This window comes from Gossypium arboreum, chromosome 4 (assembly GCF_025698485.1).
Source record: "Gossypium arboreum isolate Shixiya-1 chromosome 4, ASM2569848v2, whole genome shotgun sequence".
Classification (NCBI taxonomy): Eukaryota; Viridiplantae; Streptophyta; class Magnoliopsida; order Malvales; family Malvaceae; genus Gossypium; species Gossypium arboreum.
Window position 1 is genome coordinate 21,569,986 of NC_069073.1, and position 18,179 is coordinate 21,588,164.

The following is an 18,179-nucleotide window of genomic DNA, read 5'->3' on the forward strand; positions in this document are numbered from 1 at the left end:
AGGGTGACAAAATGGCTTGGAAAATAGCCTTGTATTGTCCACACGGGTAGACACACAAGTGTGTGTCTAGGCTGTGTGTGACACACAGCTCACTCACATGGGTGTGTGCTATGGCCGTGCATCCCCTGCACTTAAAATTTTGAAGTCATTGTTGTACATAGGCAGGCCACACGGGGGTACACCATGGCCGTGTTTTAAAGTCAGTGTTGCACACAGGCTAAGGGCACGGACATGTCCCAAGCCACAGGGGCGTGCGAGACCACATGGTCCATACCCACACGGGCGTGTGGAGCCTTAAAGCATGAATTTTCCAAGTTTTTCTTGAGCCCTTGGTTTGACCCTGAACCACCTTGAATGTATGTTTTGGGCCTCTTAAGCCCAATTAAGGGACAGGTTGCTTATAGAACAAAAAGTTTTAAATTGATCAAAATTTTATGGCCTGATTTCTTAAGATTGGTTGAATTTAAGTTTGGTAGCACCTCAAACCCTGTTCCAGCGCTGGATGCGGGTGAGGGGTGTTACACACAAAATATTCAAAATACGAAAACCAATTAACTCAAACATGATTCATATTTACTTTAAATAATCATTTCATATTAAATTGAAAATATAAAGATGAGATGCAATCTTGTCTTTCGACACAAAAAACAATAATTAACAATAAAGATAATAGGAAGAAAGAAGAGCCGAAGGGGGTTATCCATGACCATTTTATGATAAGAAGAGGAAATAGTTGAACTACACGGGGTTATCAGCAACTGCTCCTTGCGGCTTCAAATGGTGACTCTCTTCCTCGTCTTTATGCTAAATCATCTAAACACCTTCAAATAATCATTCATATCTGTTCTCATTTTTGACAAGTGTATGCATTATGTTGTGGTAATCAAGTGTTTAGCAAACCATGAGAAAGACAAGAACATTTAAAAGAATTTTTATCTGAAAATTGATGTGTAAAAAATTGGTTTATAAAATGGATGAATGAAGGTCCCATTTTATAGCTGTTGAAGCCCCAATGTCCCTTGCTATTTTTAGTAAGAGAATCATTTATTCTCTCTCCCTTAATTGCCTTTCCTTGATATGAGGAAGGTGGGTGGCCATTTGACTACTATTTTTAGTAGAAGTTGTTGTCATCTCTTGCTTGGTGGAGAAGTGGGTGGTTGACTACTATTTTTAGTAGTGGTGTTGGCAGTTGTGGCTTAAGTTTAGGTAAGTGAATAGGTGATGGCTATTTTTGGAGAGATGGTTACTTGAATCAAAGGATAATAGTGGAGTGGACGATTTTAGGCCTTCACTTGAACAACTTTGGGCCTCTATCTGGATTTCTATGTAATTGGTTCTGAAATGGAACTGCTTTCAAGCCTAATGTGACTGGATCTAGATCTTCCAATTTATACATGTCTACGTCCAAATAACAACCACAATTTCTGCCACATTCTCTCTTAGCCCAATTATTGCCAAAAAATTACAAAATAACATGTATTTAACATTGGTTTCACTAAATTAACACATACTCATGGTAATTATCAAAATATCATGAAATTGAGTATAAAACCATAAAAGTGTAATTTATTTACTCGGAATCTGCATAAATTATACATAAAAAGTGCTAAAATATCTATATATTTTGGTGCTTACACCCAAGAGGTGAAAAAATACATATATTCCTCTTCCTTGCCTTGTGATAGGAAACCCTCAATGACGGAATTGATGGGTTCATTTCAGATGATGGTAGCTGAATGCAAACTCATTGGTTGAGGCCTCTATGAAGCTTACAATGAAGAAGAGGTCAAGTAGGTAGAGTTCAAGAAAGCGGTGGACTTAAACGAGCAAGCCCTTAATAGACTCCATGAGCTGTACAAAGAAACTAAGCACCAAAAAAGAAAAGAGCTTGTAGAGGTTGTTGCTACTTGGGAGGCTAAAGGGAAATCAATGGAGGCTAGAGAAAAAGAAATGAAAGAGAAGTTTAATCGACCATAGGTTGAGAAGGCAGTGTGGGAGGAACAAATGAAGGCAACAGAAGAAAGACATCATGTTGAAGTAGAGAGTTTAAGGAGAGAGAGCTGCGAAGCTTTGGGGAGCTATCAAGTACAAACCAAGAAAAATCTTGAGAACTACATGCCCAAATTGAAAGCAAACATTTTGTTGCATGTTCAGGCTACTATCGGGTCTTGATGTTCGGCGTGTAGACTGTGACTCTCTATGTAACCTCACAAATGTTGACCTCAGGTTTGTTGTTTTTTCTCCCTTCGAAGAGAAATGGGAAGAGTTTCTTAAAGAATTGAAAGAATCTGGGAAACTCTTCTTTTCTGGTGAGCCTGTGGAGACAAGTGTGGCTCGTACTAAGGAAACTGGCCGATAGGGAGAAGAGGAAGCGGGGGATACTACCACCACTACTGTACTTGCATTGGGGGCAGAAGTAGTTGTATTGTATTTTATGCTTAATTTCTTTTTGTTTTGTTGGTTGGGTTGTATTGGAGTTTTGCTTTCAATGAAATTTGGTTGTTTATGTCTTTAATTTAATTGTAGTTTACTATTCAGTTATTATTTTCTAGAATTGGAAAATTGTTTAATTGTGTTCAAGTTATGTTGAAGGCACACTATGTCAAAGATATACGTGAACCGTGCCTTTGGTGAACTGTATTTTGAATATCTATTTCAATATGTTATTGCAAAATTTAAGCTAGTATGCCAAAGATACACGTGAACCACGAGGTCATGGCCTTAAATTGACGTGCTACATAGATCAATTGTGATATTAAGTCAGCGGACTATAAAATAAAAATGCGATCTTAAATTGACGTGCTATGTAGGTCTGTCGTGATTTTAAACCAACGGACTATAAAATAGATGAGCTATCTTAAATCAATGTGCTATGTAGGTTAGCTGTGATCTTAAATCAAAGGACTATAAGATAAAAGCGTGATCTTAAATTGGCATGCTATGTAGGTTAGCCGAGATCTTAAATCAGTGGACTATAAGATAGAAATGCTATCTTAAATCAGCGTGTTATGTAGGTTAGTTGTATCTTAAAGCAACAGACTGAAGATAGAAGCGTGATCTTAAATCGACGTGCTATGTAAGTTAACCGTGATATTAAATCAGTGAGCTGTAAGATAGAAGCCCCATCTTAAATGAACGTGCTATGTAGGTTAGCCATGATCTTAAATTAGTGGACTGTAAGAAGAAATATGATCTTAAGTTGGTATGCTATGTAGGTTAGTTGTGATCTTAAATCAACAGATTGTAAGATAGAAGTGCAATCTTAAATAGCTAACTCTAAGATTCTAAAAATCTTTGAAGTTCGAAAGTTGGCAATTTTTTTAACAACACAAAATTATTGCATTTAGTGAAAAGAAGGTCAACAAAATCAAATAGTGCTTACAAGTAATATTTCTTTAACTGGCATGCATTCCAGGTTCAAGGAAGGATAAGGCTGCCGATTTTTGCAATCTTATAAGCACCAAAACCTATCCTTTTACTATCTTGTATGATCCCTCCCAATTGGGATGTATTTTTCCTCATTGGGATGCTAGTAGACTAGCTTCGGTGTTTCGTAGGACTAGGTCATTGATGGTTACTAAACAAACTATAAATACGAAAAAGGCATGTACACCTATCGAACAATAGTATAGCTATGTTGAGTAGAGAATATCATATTCACGAGGTCTAAAAGTATTAGTAACTACTATTTTTCTATTATTTAGCCAAAAATTTGGAGTGATGTGTCTAAATTTACTTAACTAATTTAACTAAGAACATAACAGAGAATGAATCAAGGAAATAATCGAATATTAACCAATGAGATAGACAATACCCAAGAAAGAATCCACCTAGACCTTACCTATTTTTATGAATATGAATTAAACGATTTATTCACTTGTGTCTTGATCTGTAGAAATCCCTAAATTATGTTAATATCTCTTTCAAGAGTAAAAACAATTGACTCTAGGTTGATTAATTGAAGTCTCTTTCTAATTAAAACCCTATCATCGCATTAACTCGATCAATGGATTCCTCTATTAGATTTGACTCTAATCCAGTAGATTTATGTCATCCTATTTCTAGGATTTCATACAACTCCACTCAGTTATGCTAGATTTTACTCTTAAATAGAGACTTTTCCTTCACTGAATTAAGTACATTAAACATGAATTAATATCTCAGAAATATTAAAACATAAGCATACATAATTGAGAATAAGAATCAAGTATTTATTGTGTAAAAATAGACATTAAATAAAAGGATTGATCATAGCTTTCATTCTCCCTAAATATCTAGAGAATTAGTTCATAATCCTGAATGAAAACATCTCAAAGTCTAAATAACCACAAGACATAAAGAAACTCAATAAAACTTCAAGAGAAATTAAAAGGAGATCTTTGATCTTGATGGAGATCCACTTCCGAGTTGATTCTGATGGTGTTCTTCAAGTGTTTTCTTTAATCTTCTCTAACCACTTCCTTATGTCTTCTTCTAATTGGTATTTATAGACTTTAGAATGCTCAAAAAGCGTAAAAATTGTGTTTTTCTACGTATTTGGGCAGCAAGGTGCGAAATCGACACGGGCTGGCACATGGGCTTGTGTCCAGCCCGTGTGGCACACATAGGCGTGTGTCCTACCCGTGTGGAAATGCACAGACCGTGTGGCTCCTGAAAATAACTCTATTTTTCTAATTTTGGCTCATTTTTCACACCTTTCACTCCAAAATGCTTTCCTAAGAATAGAAACATGAATTTAAAGGATTAAGAACATCAAATTCACTAATTTGCATAATTAATCATTCAAAAACACATTAAGAATGAGATTAAAATATGTTAATTTTATAGCTTATCAGTTGTCAACCTAGAATTGCTTGCTCTTCACCTTAGTATTGTAGTACCATGTGACCTGTTGAGCTCGAGCGACATTCTTTACTTCAGTTGTTTCCCTTGCTTACTTAATAAGGTCCACACTAAGCCTCAAAGCTTCCTGGTTCGTTTCATCATTGAAATGAGATGTTCTACGGGAATCTAGGCCTATCTCAGTAGGTATTACTGCTTTCGTGCGATATACCAATGAAAATGAAGTTTCTCTTGTTATGGTGTAAGGTGTGGTTCTGAGGGCCCAGAAAATTCCTAAAAACTCTTCAAGCCAAACACCCTTGGCCTTGTCTACCTTTTCCTTCAAAGCTACCAAGATTTTCTTATTTATTGCTTCGACTTGACTGTTTATTTGAAGGATTTTCATTGAGCTTTGAGCAAGCGAAACTCGTAAGGAAACACAAAAATCTTTGAATTTCCCGTGGAACTAAGTTTCATTGTTTGTTACAATAGACATGGAACACCAAACCTACAAATAATAGATTTCCATGCAAAATATTCCATTTGCCTTTCAATTATTGTTTTCAAGTCTTCTATCTCTACCCACTCGGTGAAGTAACCGAAAATGATAACTATAAATTTCTTTTATGTTGTTACCATTGGAAATGGTCCTAGGATGTAACACCCCTTCCTCAAGTTCGACGCTGAAACAGGATACGAGGTGTTACCGGAATTAAACACATACAAACATACATTTCCTAGTTATAAAATTTCGCTCAAAATTAAAACTTTTCACAATATCTTAATGTCCCTACTATGGGCCTACGAGGCCCTGAACACACTTTACAATTGGTTCGGGACTAATCTGTGCACCCTAGAAAACTTTGTAAAATTTCAAGCTAATAAGGGCACACGCCTATGTGGAAGGGCAACACGCCCGTGTGTCTTCTTAACATGGCCATGTTCAAGGCCCATGTAGCTCACACGGCCTAAACATATCAGGATATGCCCATGTCCCTAGCTCGTGCGAATTTATTTTTCGATTCGAACCCACAGGGGTTTTCACAAGACTTGGCACATGCCCGTGTCCATGACTCATGTCTGTGTCTCAGCCCGTATACAAAAACCTTGACATTCTATTTCTAACGTCAGTAGCCCTTTAGGGGCACACGGCCATGGTACACACCCGTGTACTAGGCCGTGTCCTCCACAAGGGCTACTGATGTCAGAAACAGAATGTCAAGGTTTTTGTACACGGGCTGAGGTAGCAGTTGGGACACACGGTCGTGTCTCTGCCCGTGTGGTTACTACTGGGCATTCTGTTTTGCCAACTTTAGATGTAAGGGACACACGGCCTTACCAAAAGCCCATGGGGTAAGACGTGTGTCACACACGGTCTAAACACACGCCTGTGTGTTTGCCCATGTGGATAAAAAAAGGCTATTTACCAAGCCTTTTTGCCACCCTTACTTGCACCAACCTACACAACATCAACCAAAACCAATCCAAGCATCACATATATAACCAAAACAGCCACAACCATGAGAAATTTGCATCAAATGCATTTAATAATAATCAATATTAGCCAACATTAATGACCTATAAAAAATGAATATCACATCCATAAGAGCCAAAACTTTTGGCTAAACTAACATGACACTAAACAAAAGATCAAGTCTCTATACATGCCACACTCAAAACATTTAAACTAGCTATACCAAAAGCTTCAGGTGATAGTGTGATCAATGCCTCCGACGTCCCTTGATCCCCAATACTAGCTTGGCGGCACTATACGAAGATGGAAAAGAGAGGGAGTAAGCATAAAGCTTAGTAAGTTGCATATAAATAAGTCACAAGATCAACCATGCATATTATAAATCAACACGACATTCTTGAGTGAACAAAGGTAAATATTAGTACATGCTCAAGTATAATCCAAAGATTACAATATTGTCCCAAAATCATTTTCATAGCTAGACCTTACTCATGTCATTCTTACCATCAAGGCAACATAACTAGACTTATATCTCATGAGTTTCAAATAAAAATTTGTACCACTCACAACATGAATATATCATTTTGTATCTTTATGATAAGCCTTAAAAATAACCCATGAAACCTTCTGGAATACTAAAGGATAACTGACAAGCTTTACACAAGAGGGTGAATTGCCGATACCATGTTCCAAACATGGTTTTACACTGGCTCACATGTCGAGGCCGATACCATATCCCAGACATGGTCTTACAGTAGCTTTCGTCTCAGTGCCAATGTCATATCTTAGACATGGTCTTACACTGGCTCTCATAATATGGCTGATGCCATGTCCCAGACATGGTCTTACACTAGCGCACATATCAATGCCGATTCCATGTCCTAGACATGGTCTTACACTGGCTCTCACAACATTTTTGATGCCATGTTCCAAACATGGTCTTACACTAGCTCTTATATCGTGGCCGACGCCATGTCCCAGACATGGTCTTACACTAGCGCACATATAAGCCAAATGTCATGGCATGGATATCCAATCTATTCTTAGGTTCAACCGAGAATTTACCACATTAATTTTATCATGCATTATTCATAATCATATTCAACCATATTATGCAAAATTGATCATTCAACGCATAATAGCGATAAAGTTGCCTTACTTATGTACAACTTACCTCTGTATACAAAAAGTGGACGACTAGTTGGATTTAGTCTACTAGTTTGGCCTTTCCTCGGTCTAAGTCCAGATTTCGTATTTCTTGATCTAAAATGATAAAAAATCACTAATTTAATCATTATATTAATCAATGCATTTCATAATTTATATTTTGGCAAAATGACCATTTTGCCCTTAGACTTTCACAAAATTACGATTTTACCCCTAGGCTTGTAAATCGATTCGAATTTCTACATTAACCAAGCCTAGCTGAAACTACTTTAAGCCTATAGCATCTCACAATTTCAATTATTTCACACATTTATCACATAATTTATAACTTATGCAAAATGGTCCTTAGTTAAGGTTTTCATGAAAACTACTTCACAAAAGTTATTTATTGAACAACTATTATTCATTTTCTTCCATAAAATTTCAGCAAACAACATGAGTACTCTCATGGAAAAACCCTATACTTTCAACCATTTTGCAAAATAGTCTCCTCATTAGCTAGCTAATGCTACAAGGGTCCCAAAAAGTACAAAAATCATTAAGAAAGACCATCAAAATCACTTACTTGTAAGAGTAAAGAGTGACTGAAATTTTGAAGCTCCAAAACCACTAAAATGGCTAAAATTTTCGGTGGTGAAGAGAAGGGATGAAAAGATAAAGTCTTTGTTTTATTTTAATCTTATTTCTAGTTAAAATAGGTCACCAACTTCACCTAATTTTGACTTTTCTATTTCCTTTATCTCTATGGCCGGCCACCCCTTATAAAATGGGTCATTTGCCTTTTAATGACCCCTAATTATGATTCTCTATCTATTTAACACCTTTAGCTAATGAAATAAAACTTTTGTCCTTTATGCGATTTAGTCTGTTTTCACAATTGAGTATGCAATTGCTAAAATTATTCCACCGAAATTCTCCTACACTCATATAAAAATGCTATAACTCATAAAATAATATTAAAAATAATTTCTCCAACCTCGAGTTAGTGGTTTTGAAACCACTATTCTGACTAGGCCCAAAATCGGGCTGTTACAATTCTCCCTCTTAGGGATTTTCGTCCCCGAAAATCTTACCGATGAAAAGGTTAGGGAATTGATTTCTCATAGTCTTCTCCAGTTCCTATGTGGCCTCTTCAACCCCATGTCGATGCCATAGTACTTTCACGAGTGCTATACTTTTATTTCTCAATTACTTGACCTCTCGGGCTAAGATCTTAACCAGCTCTTCACCATAAGTCATGTCTGATCGAATCTTAACCTCTGTTGGCTAAAGAACGTACGAAGGGTCAGAACGGTAATGGCGCAACATCAACACATGGAAAACATTATGAATCTTCTCTAACTTGGATGGCAAGGCTAGTCGATAAGCTACTGGTCCAATTTTCTCTGTCACCTCATAAGGTCCAATAAAATGTGGACTTAGTTTTCCTTTCTTACCAAATATGAGGGCTTTCTTCCACGGGGATACTTTCAAAAACACCTTATCACCGACTTGAAATTCAATTTCTTTTCATTTCAAATTCGCGTAGGATTTCTGTCTATCCGAGTTTTTCTTCAAACAATCACGAATTACCTTAACTTTCTCTTCGGTCTCTTTGACTAAGTCGACCCCGTGAATTTGATTTTCTCTGAGTTCAGTCCAAAATAAGGGCGTTCGACACTTATGCCCATGCAAAGCCTCATAAGGTGCCATTATCAAGCTCGACTAATAGCTATTGTTGTAGGCAAACTCTACCAACGGTAAATACTTTTCCCAACTACCTTAGAATTCAAGGAAGTAACACCACAACGTATCTTCAAGAATCTGAATTACTCTTTCCGACTGACCGTCAATTTGTGGATGGAAAGCCGTGCTAAAATTCAACTTTGTCCCCAAAGCTTATTGTAACTTTTTCTAAAACCTCAAAGTAAACCTTAAATCTCTATCCGAAATAATCGACAAATGTACTCCATGGAGTTCTTAGAAATATATAACTTAGTTAGCTTATTGAGTGAGTAGTCGGTATGTACTGGAACAAAGTGAGCTAATTTCGTTAATTGATCAACTATGACCCAAACAATATCTTTCTTTCTGGGTGACAATGGAAATCCCATCACAAAATCCATGGTAATTTGATCCCATTTCCACTCGTGAACCATCATAGACTGAAGTAAACCTGAAGGTACTTGGTGCTCGGCTTTCACTTGCTGGCAAATTAAACATTTCGACACAAACTCTAAGATGTCTCTTTTCATACCCGGCTACTAATACAATCTCTTCAAGTCATTATACATCTTAGTACTACTTAGATGGATTAACAAACAACTACTATATGCCTCGTGAAGAATTTTCCCAATAAGCTCATCATCTCTAGGTACACTGACCCTATCTCAGAACATCTAACAACCGTCAGTACTAATCTAAAAATATGATTCGTCAACTGTTTCACACTGAGTCATCTTGGCTTGCAAATCTTTATCACTCTTCTGAGCTTCACAAATATCTTAAAGAAACATAGGTTGTGACAGCCCTAAATTGACCATAGTCAGAAAGTGGTTTCGGAACCACGAAATCGAGCCATAAGAAAATAATTAACAGTCATATTTAATGCTTATTATATATGAACATGCACGTGTGAAAATTTCATGCTTAAATTTCGTATATAGTATGTGAAATTTATCAAATAGGACTTGTGTGAGAAAATTTAGAAATGTGCTAGGCAAATGTTAAAGTGGCCTATTAAAGCATGTTAGAAAATGCTTGTACTTGTATGTCAAATTAGCCAAAATCTAGACGGTGGCCGGCCATGCTATGGGTTAAAACATATTATAAATATGTTATGTTAACATTTTGTGTTAAAAATAATAAAATAAAGGATATGGGTAATAAAATAATAGTGGTTAGTAGGAGGAGAAACCAAAGTTAGCTTAGGTTGCTCCTCCATTGCCGTAACTAGAGGAAGAAGATGAAGAAAAATTCGGCCAAGGTGGTTCTCTAGATTAAGCTCCAGGGCAAGGGGGATCAAAGTTGGATCGGGGAAAAGAGAAAGCAATAGAGTAATCAACCCACAACCGTTCCAAGATACCGAGGTAAGTCTTTGAGTAATGGAACTTAGCTTATGATTTGATTATGTCATGACATATAAGCATAACAAATAAACGGTGATATAACGATCCTACTTGAATTGTATATCGGGGTAATTAGTTATACTTATTACTAGTAGCCGAATGTGCATAGAGATCATGTTATAAAGCCAATCAAAATCATGCTTTTTGTATGTGGCTATTGAGCCGAAAATGGTAAGGGTTGATAAGTGTCTTGCGTTTGAGTTTTAGTAATGAAAATGAAACATGGATGTGTCATGATTTATTGATATATGTGCATGATTATTCGGATGATAACCGGACTAAGATCCGAAAGCATTTGTGCTAGTGACTATATCCGGGCTAAGTCTCGAAGGCATTTGTGCGAGTTACTATATCCGGGCTAAGTCCCGAAGGCATTTGTGCGAAGTTACTATATCGAGCTAAGTCCCGAAGGCATTTGTGCGAGTTACTATATCCGGCTAAGTCCCAAGGCATTTGTGCGAGTTGTTATATCCGCTAAATCCAGAAGGTACTTGGATTTGGAAATGAGCGATCTTCTTGTAATAACTTCAATTAATACGCCATAAACCCAAACGATAAGGTATGTTTCATATATGCCTTTGGAAAGGTCGATTCCTTTTAAATAGTATTCGCTAATTGATTAACAAGCTTTGACCTTTAGTTAGGTTCGATCCTCGAGTGCATGAATATAATGGTTGAAGCGTGAAGTAACCATGATTGTGGGAATATGCGATATGCAATCATTCATTTAGTCTTCTAACGCTATACTTTAGTTGTAAATAATTTCATTACTTAAAACTTACTAAGCATCAAAATGCTTATTCGTTGCTTTAATTCTCTTTTATAGATTTTGTTCGTCACCATCGGACTCGGGAGTGTCAAAGTCAAGTCGTCCACACTATCTAAGCCCTTTTGGTACTCTTTTAGTTGAATTTTGATAATGGCATGTATAGGGCTGACCCTTGTTGTTAATTAAGTATCTTTTGGTAATGTATATTCGTATAGCCATGCGAAAATGGCTCGTATATTTTGGAGTATATCATTACGGTCTTATGATATGGTTATTAAATGGTGTGGAAATGTTTGGTAAAGACTAGCCATTGGAATGGCCGATCACGGTCCTATTGGGGCTACGTACGTCGGGCTAATCGTGATTATACTTGAAAATAATGTATGTCAATTTACTAATGGATTCATGGAAAATTATGAAATAGGTAAAATTTACCTTAAAATAGATCTTGACAAAGAGAATGATGTAAGTTTGAAAAATAACTAAAAATAGTAGGAATGGAATTAAATAGTGAATAAATTATTTAATCTAATCTTGATGAGTCTATTTTCATATGAAAGAAACGAAACGACCATATGAGCCGTATTTTATGAGATGTTTAAGTTTTTGTGAAACAGGGACAGGGCATTTTCTGGATACCCTATTCTGATTTTGAAAATTTACCATAAATTAATCAGAGAAAATTAGAAGTCATGCTTTATATGTATGGATTCCTTTTTTAGTCTAGTTTCATTAGAAACAAACGGTACAAGTATTGAAGCTCTGTACAGAGAGATATCTAAGTCGTAATGCATGAAGGTTAGAGTAGTTGAACCCTGAAACAGGGGAGACTTTAACTAATAAACTGTACTAATTGGCCCGACCAAAAATTCTAGAAAAAAATTTGTGGATGGAAGTATGAGTCTAGTTTCAGGAAATATTTACGGAATTGGTTTTTGAGTTTTGGAACTCGAGATATGATTTTTAAAGTAACTGTGATGCAGTTAGCCAGCTTGTCTGGAAATTTTAAAATGAACTGTGTAAGTAAATGAATTAAGTCCGTTAACACCTCGTGTTCGACTCCGGCAACGGTCTCGGGTACGGGGCATTACATAGGTCTAGGTCTCAACTCTACTAGAATCGAACCATCCTCGATAATAGACGACTGAGTATTCATAGCTCTCAAGGCAAACAATGACTTCCTACTTAATGCATTTGCGACCACATTCGCCTTTCCTGGGTGATAGTCGATTACCAGCTCATAATCTTTAATCAAATCCATCCACCTTCATTGTCGTAGATTCAAATCCTTTTGAGTCATCAAGTATTTTAGGCTTTTATGGTCAGTGAATACCCGACATCTCTCGCCATGCAAGTGGTGTCTCCAAATCTTCAGTGCGAACACTATGGCTGCTTACTCTAAGTGTGTGTCGGATAATTTTTCTCATGGGACTTCAGCTGTCTCGAGGCATATGCTATTACCTTTCCTTCTTGCATGAGCACACATCCTAATCCATTCAAGGATGCATCACTAAACACTATATTCTTTTCCCGATTCTGGTTGCACTAAAATTGGGGCTTCAGTCAACAACGTCTTAAGTTTCTCAAAACTCTGTTGACATTTTTCTGTCCAATCGAACTTTACATCTTCCTGTAGCAACCTCATTATCAGAGTAGCAATCATAAAGAACCCTTTAATGAATCGTCTGTAGTAACCCGCCAAGCCTAGAAAGCTCCTAATCTCTGATACATTTCTCGGTGGTTTCCACTCAACAATAACCAAGATCTTACTCGGGTCAACTCTAATTCCATCACCCGACACGATGTGTCCTAAGAATCTGACCTTTAGGAGCCAAAACTCAGTTTTGCTAAACTTGGCATACAACTGCTTATCTCTTAAAGTCTGTAAAATAGTTCTCAAATGCTTCACATGATCACTCTCATCACGAGAATAAATTAATATATCATTAATAAGAACCACAACAAATTTATCCAAGTATGGCCGAAAAATACGATTTATTATTCCAAAAACATAGCGGCAGCATTTGTTAATCTAAAGGGCATGATAAGGAACTCATAATGCCCATATCTCGTCTGAAACCTGATTTTCGGCACATCTTGCTCCTTAACTCTCAACTGGTAATAATCGGACCTCAGGTCTATCTTAGAAAACACTGTGGCTCCCTTTAATTGATCAAACAAATAGTCGATTCTTGGTAAGGGGTACTTGTTTTTCACCATCACCTTGTTGAGCTGTCTGTAGTCTATACATAACCTCATCGACCCCTATTTGTTTTTCACAAAAAGTACTAGAGCACTCCACGAAGAATAGCTCGGTCTCACAAAACCTTAGTTAATTTTTGTAGTTGGGCCTTCAACTATTTTAACTCCAACAATGCCATCCTATACGGGGCTATCGATATAGGCACAGTACTAGGGACTAACTCAATACCAAATTCGACTTCCCTAACTGGAGGCAGTCCGGGCAACTCTTTTTTAGAAACACATTCGAAAATTGACATACCACTGGCATTGATTCAATCTTCACTTCTGTTACTTGGGTATTCAACACAAATGCGAGATAAGACTCATACATTTTTCTCATATATCTCTCAGCAATAATAGAAGAAATCATTACGGGTAAGCTATCCAATTCACCTGATTCAACTCGAAGAATATCCCCATTTTCACATTTCAGTTCAATGAATTTCTTCTCACAATTTACTATGACATCATGGGTAGACAACCAATCCATACCAAGGATAATGCCAAATACATCAAAAGGCAATAACATGAGGTTAGCTGGAAAACAATGACCTCTAATTGTCAAGGTACAATTTCTACATACTTGGTCAACTAATACATGCTTGCCTAATGGGTTCAACACATTTACCACAAATTCTGTAGACTCGACAGGCATATTCATGCTAGACACCAGTTTCACACAAGCATAAGAATGGGTAGACCCCGTATCTATCAAAGCAACAACAAAAATATCATGAAGAGAGAAAGTACCCGTAATCACATCTGTCAATGATGCCTTTTTGCGAGTGCAAATGGCATAAGTCCTTATAGGCACTCGGCCCTCGGACCTCACGGCGAAATCTCTAGGTGCACCTCTTCTGTTAGTCCCTCTTCTCGTGTTCTTCTATGGTCTACCTCTTGAAGGAGCATTACTCACTCTTACATCTTGCTTTTCGTCTTTCACACCCATTTCAGGACAATTTCAGATGAAATGGTCTAAAGAACCACATTTGAAATAGCCTCTTTCATTCCCTCGACACTCACCAAAATGGCGTCTACTGCACTGTGAACATTCTGGTCTGTTCAGTCGAGCACTACCAACACTCGCGATAGAAGTGGTTTGAGCCTTAGATGCCGTGTACTGCTTATTCTTATTTCTACTCGAGAATCCCACTGAAGCATTCGATCGAGTAGTGAACTCTCTCAATCTCTTAGATGAGGACTAATTTGATTTCCCCATCTGTCTTTTCCTTGAATCACGAGACTCGATATCAGCTTTTCTTTTTTCTTTGGTCAATTCTTCTGCCTTGCAATCTCTTTCAACTAGTATCACAAACTCCCTTAACTCTAAGATGCCAACTAATAATTGGATGTCTTCGTTTAATCCATCCTCAAATCTCTTACACATGATGGCTTCAGTAGATACGCACTCCCTAGCGTATTTGCTGAGCCTTACGAACTCATGCTCATATTCTGTTACTGTCATTTGGCATTGCTTCAATTCTAGAAATTCCTTCATCTTCTCTCTATAAACCTCTGGCTAATATGCTTTTTTCGAAATTCCTCTTGGAAAAACTCCTATGTAATCCTTTCCCTTAGTACAGTTGAACAAGGGTGTTCCACCATTGGTAGGCCGAGTCTCGCAACAGTGACACAACACATTTCATGCACTCCTTAGGTGTGCAAGACAACTCATTGAATACTCTAATGGTATTTTCTAGCCAGAGCTTCATCCTCTCTAGGTCATCATCTATGTTCACCCTAAATTCCTTAGCTCCATGCTTTCTAATTCTATTAACTGAAAGTTTCTTCCTTCTTAGCATCTCTACCCCTTGAGGTACTATGGGGTTAGGTTGAGGGATTGAAGGGGGTGAGGGAGGTGGATTGTTCGGATTTGCATAAATAAACTCTGAATACAGGACATCCATCATATGGAGATAGGCTTCTCTAGCCCCTCTACCTTGACTTATTGTCACGGGCCCACTCTCTACTGGCGCGGTCCCTTCAGCGAGAGCCGGTGTGTTACTCTCTACGTCATCTGCCATTGCTCTGTCAAGATCCATTTACTATATGAAAACACAATTTAAATTTTTCAGGTGTCATCACACTATCACAATATATTTGTGGCATGTATAGTTGATAAACTGTAAATTATACATATTTTTACCCCATGTTTAATGCATTTTATGGATGATTTCCCATTAGAATTGGTGAATTCAATGCTCCTAATGCTTTAATTTCATGTTTTATACTTAGGAGAGCATCTGAGAGCGAAAGGAATGAGAAACGGGCCAAAAATAGAGAAAATGGGCCAAAGTACGAAATCAACACGGCCTGGACCTCCTCACACGGGTAGACCACACAGCCGTGTAAATTTGGCAGGTCGAACACGGTCTGAAGTAATCGAACACGAGTGTATGCCACGGGCGTGTCCCTGTCGAGCCCAAGTTAAGTCCAATTTGAAAAAGGCTAATTTTGAGGGCTTTTAGGCATTCCAAAGCCTATAAATACACCTTAAAGAAGGAAGAAAAGCCTATAAATACACCTTAAAGAAGGAAGAAAAGGACACAGAGAATAGGGAGTAAGGAATTACTCCAAGGAAGCCAATTGATCCATCTCAGAACCCGGATTCATCATCAAGACTGAAGATCTCTCCTCAATTTTGCTTCAGGAGTTTTGGGTTTTCTTTATGTTTTGTATTCTTTATTCTTCTGAGATGTTTTCTTATCTAGTTATGAACTAAAATCCCTAAATACCTAAGGGGAATGAAACCTAAGATGTATCTTGTTATTATTTTCTGAATCGTATGATAAATATTTAACTTGTTCTTAATTATGTGTTCTTAATTCTTGTTTTGATATCCCAGGATACTGATTCAAGACAAGCTCTTATTCAGAGGAAGAATAGACCCTGTCTAAGAGTACATTTGTCCCAATTAAGCGGAGTTGATTTCGCGTCTAGACATAGGGTGACAGGATTTTTTCGGATTAGGGTGAAACCTAATAAGAGGATCCATAAATCGAGTTAATGCAACCCTAGAGTGTTAATTAGAGAAAAGTCTCGGTTAGTTAATCTAGGGATTAGACGTTATTAGTCTTGAATAGGGATAATAACATAACTTAGGGATCTCTACGGAACAAGTTGAATGAATAAATTGTCTGATTCAAAGCCAGAATAACAAGTAAAATCTAGGTGGATTTTTCCTTAGGTATTGTCTTAAGTCAATCGATTTTCCCCAAAAGCAATTCCCCAATTCTTTTCTTTGTGCGTTCTTAGTTTAAATAATTAGTTAATTAAAACAAAACCTCTTTATTCTTAGGCTAGATAATAAAAAGACAGTCATTACTAGTACTTTTAGTTCGTTTGGGTTCGACAATCCGGTCTTGCTAAAACTATACTACTATTTGATAAGTACCTTGCCTCCATCGCAATAATAGTTAGTTCAAGAACGAGTAATTATAAATATTTAAAACCTATCATGAAATCACACGATCAAGTTTTTGGCGTCGTTGCCAGAGAGCTAAGATATTAGGAACGTTCAATTTTTATTACTTTAGCCATTTATTTTTCTTGCAATTTAATTTAATTTAATTTAATTATTATTATTTTTATTTATTAACTTAATTTTTCTTTCTCTTGGCAGGTTTTTATAGTTTATGACTAGAAGAAACCCATTAGGACCATTACTTTTTGACGAAGAAATCGATCGTATAGTTCGTAGAAATCAAAGAGAAATAAGGCAAAGCTTACGGTACACAGAGAACGAGCAAGAAGATGATACTCAACCCCCAATTGAAGATATGGCTAAAAACCAAGACAATCAGCTACCTCATGCAATTGCTGCTAATCAAAATCCTGCTCCACGCACTATGTATGATTATGCTAAACCTTCTTTAACGGGAACTGAATCTAGCATAGTTAGACCTACTGTAACTGCAAATACTTTTGAATTAAAACCTAACACTATTCAAATGATACAACAATTTTTTCAGTTTGATGGCTTGCAGGATGAAGATCCCAACATTCACTTAGCAAACTTTCTGGAATTTTGCGATACATATAAAATCAATGGCGTTTCTGATGATGCCATTCATCTTCAGTTATTCCCTTTTTCATTAAGGAACAAAGCTAAACAGTGGTTGAACTCATTACCACGAGGGTCAATTACTACTTGGGAACAAATGACCGAAAAATTCTTACTAAAATATTTTTTGCCGGCTATAACGGCTAAATTACGTAATGATATCTCTTCTTTTGTGCAGATGCATTTTAGAAACCCTCTACGATGCATGGGAGAGATACAAGGACTTACTGCGAAGGTGCCCTCACCATGGGTTACCGCTTTGGCTCCAAGTTCAAACATTCCACAGTGGTCTGAATCCTTCGACTCGGTAAATGGTTGACGCAGCTGCTGGCGGAACCATCAATAATAAAACACCTGAAGATGCCTATGAGTTTATTGAGGAGATGTCACTGAATAACGTCGATTCGGCCACCATGCTGTCAAATCAGGTAGAACTCTTGAATAAAAAGATTGATGGTTTTCTTATTTCTTCACAGGTTCACCCAGTAATGCAGTGCAAAGCAAGTAGCGGTGGAACAAGCCATTCGGAATACC

At 37.2% G+C, this 18,179-nt stretch overlaps 1 non-coding gene across 1 annotated transcript; it reads right to left on the reverse strand.

Annotated features, from left to right (window-relative positions):
- Positions 1–17,790: 17,790 nt before the first annotated feature.
- LOC128292463 (small nucleolar RNA R71) lies at positions 17,791–17,898 on the reverse strand. The gene has a single exon (XR_008282448.1). It is a non-coding gene; the product is annotated as a small nucleolar RNA R71 (small nucleolar RNA).
- Positions 17,899–18,179: the final 281 nt, after the last annotated feature.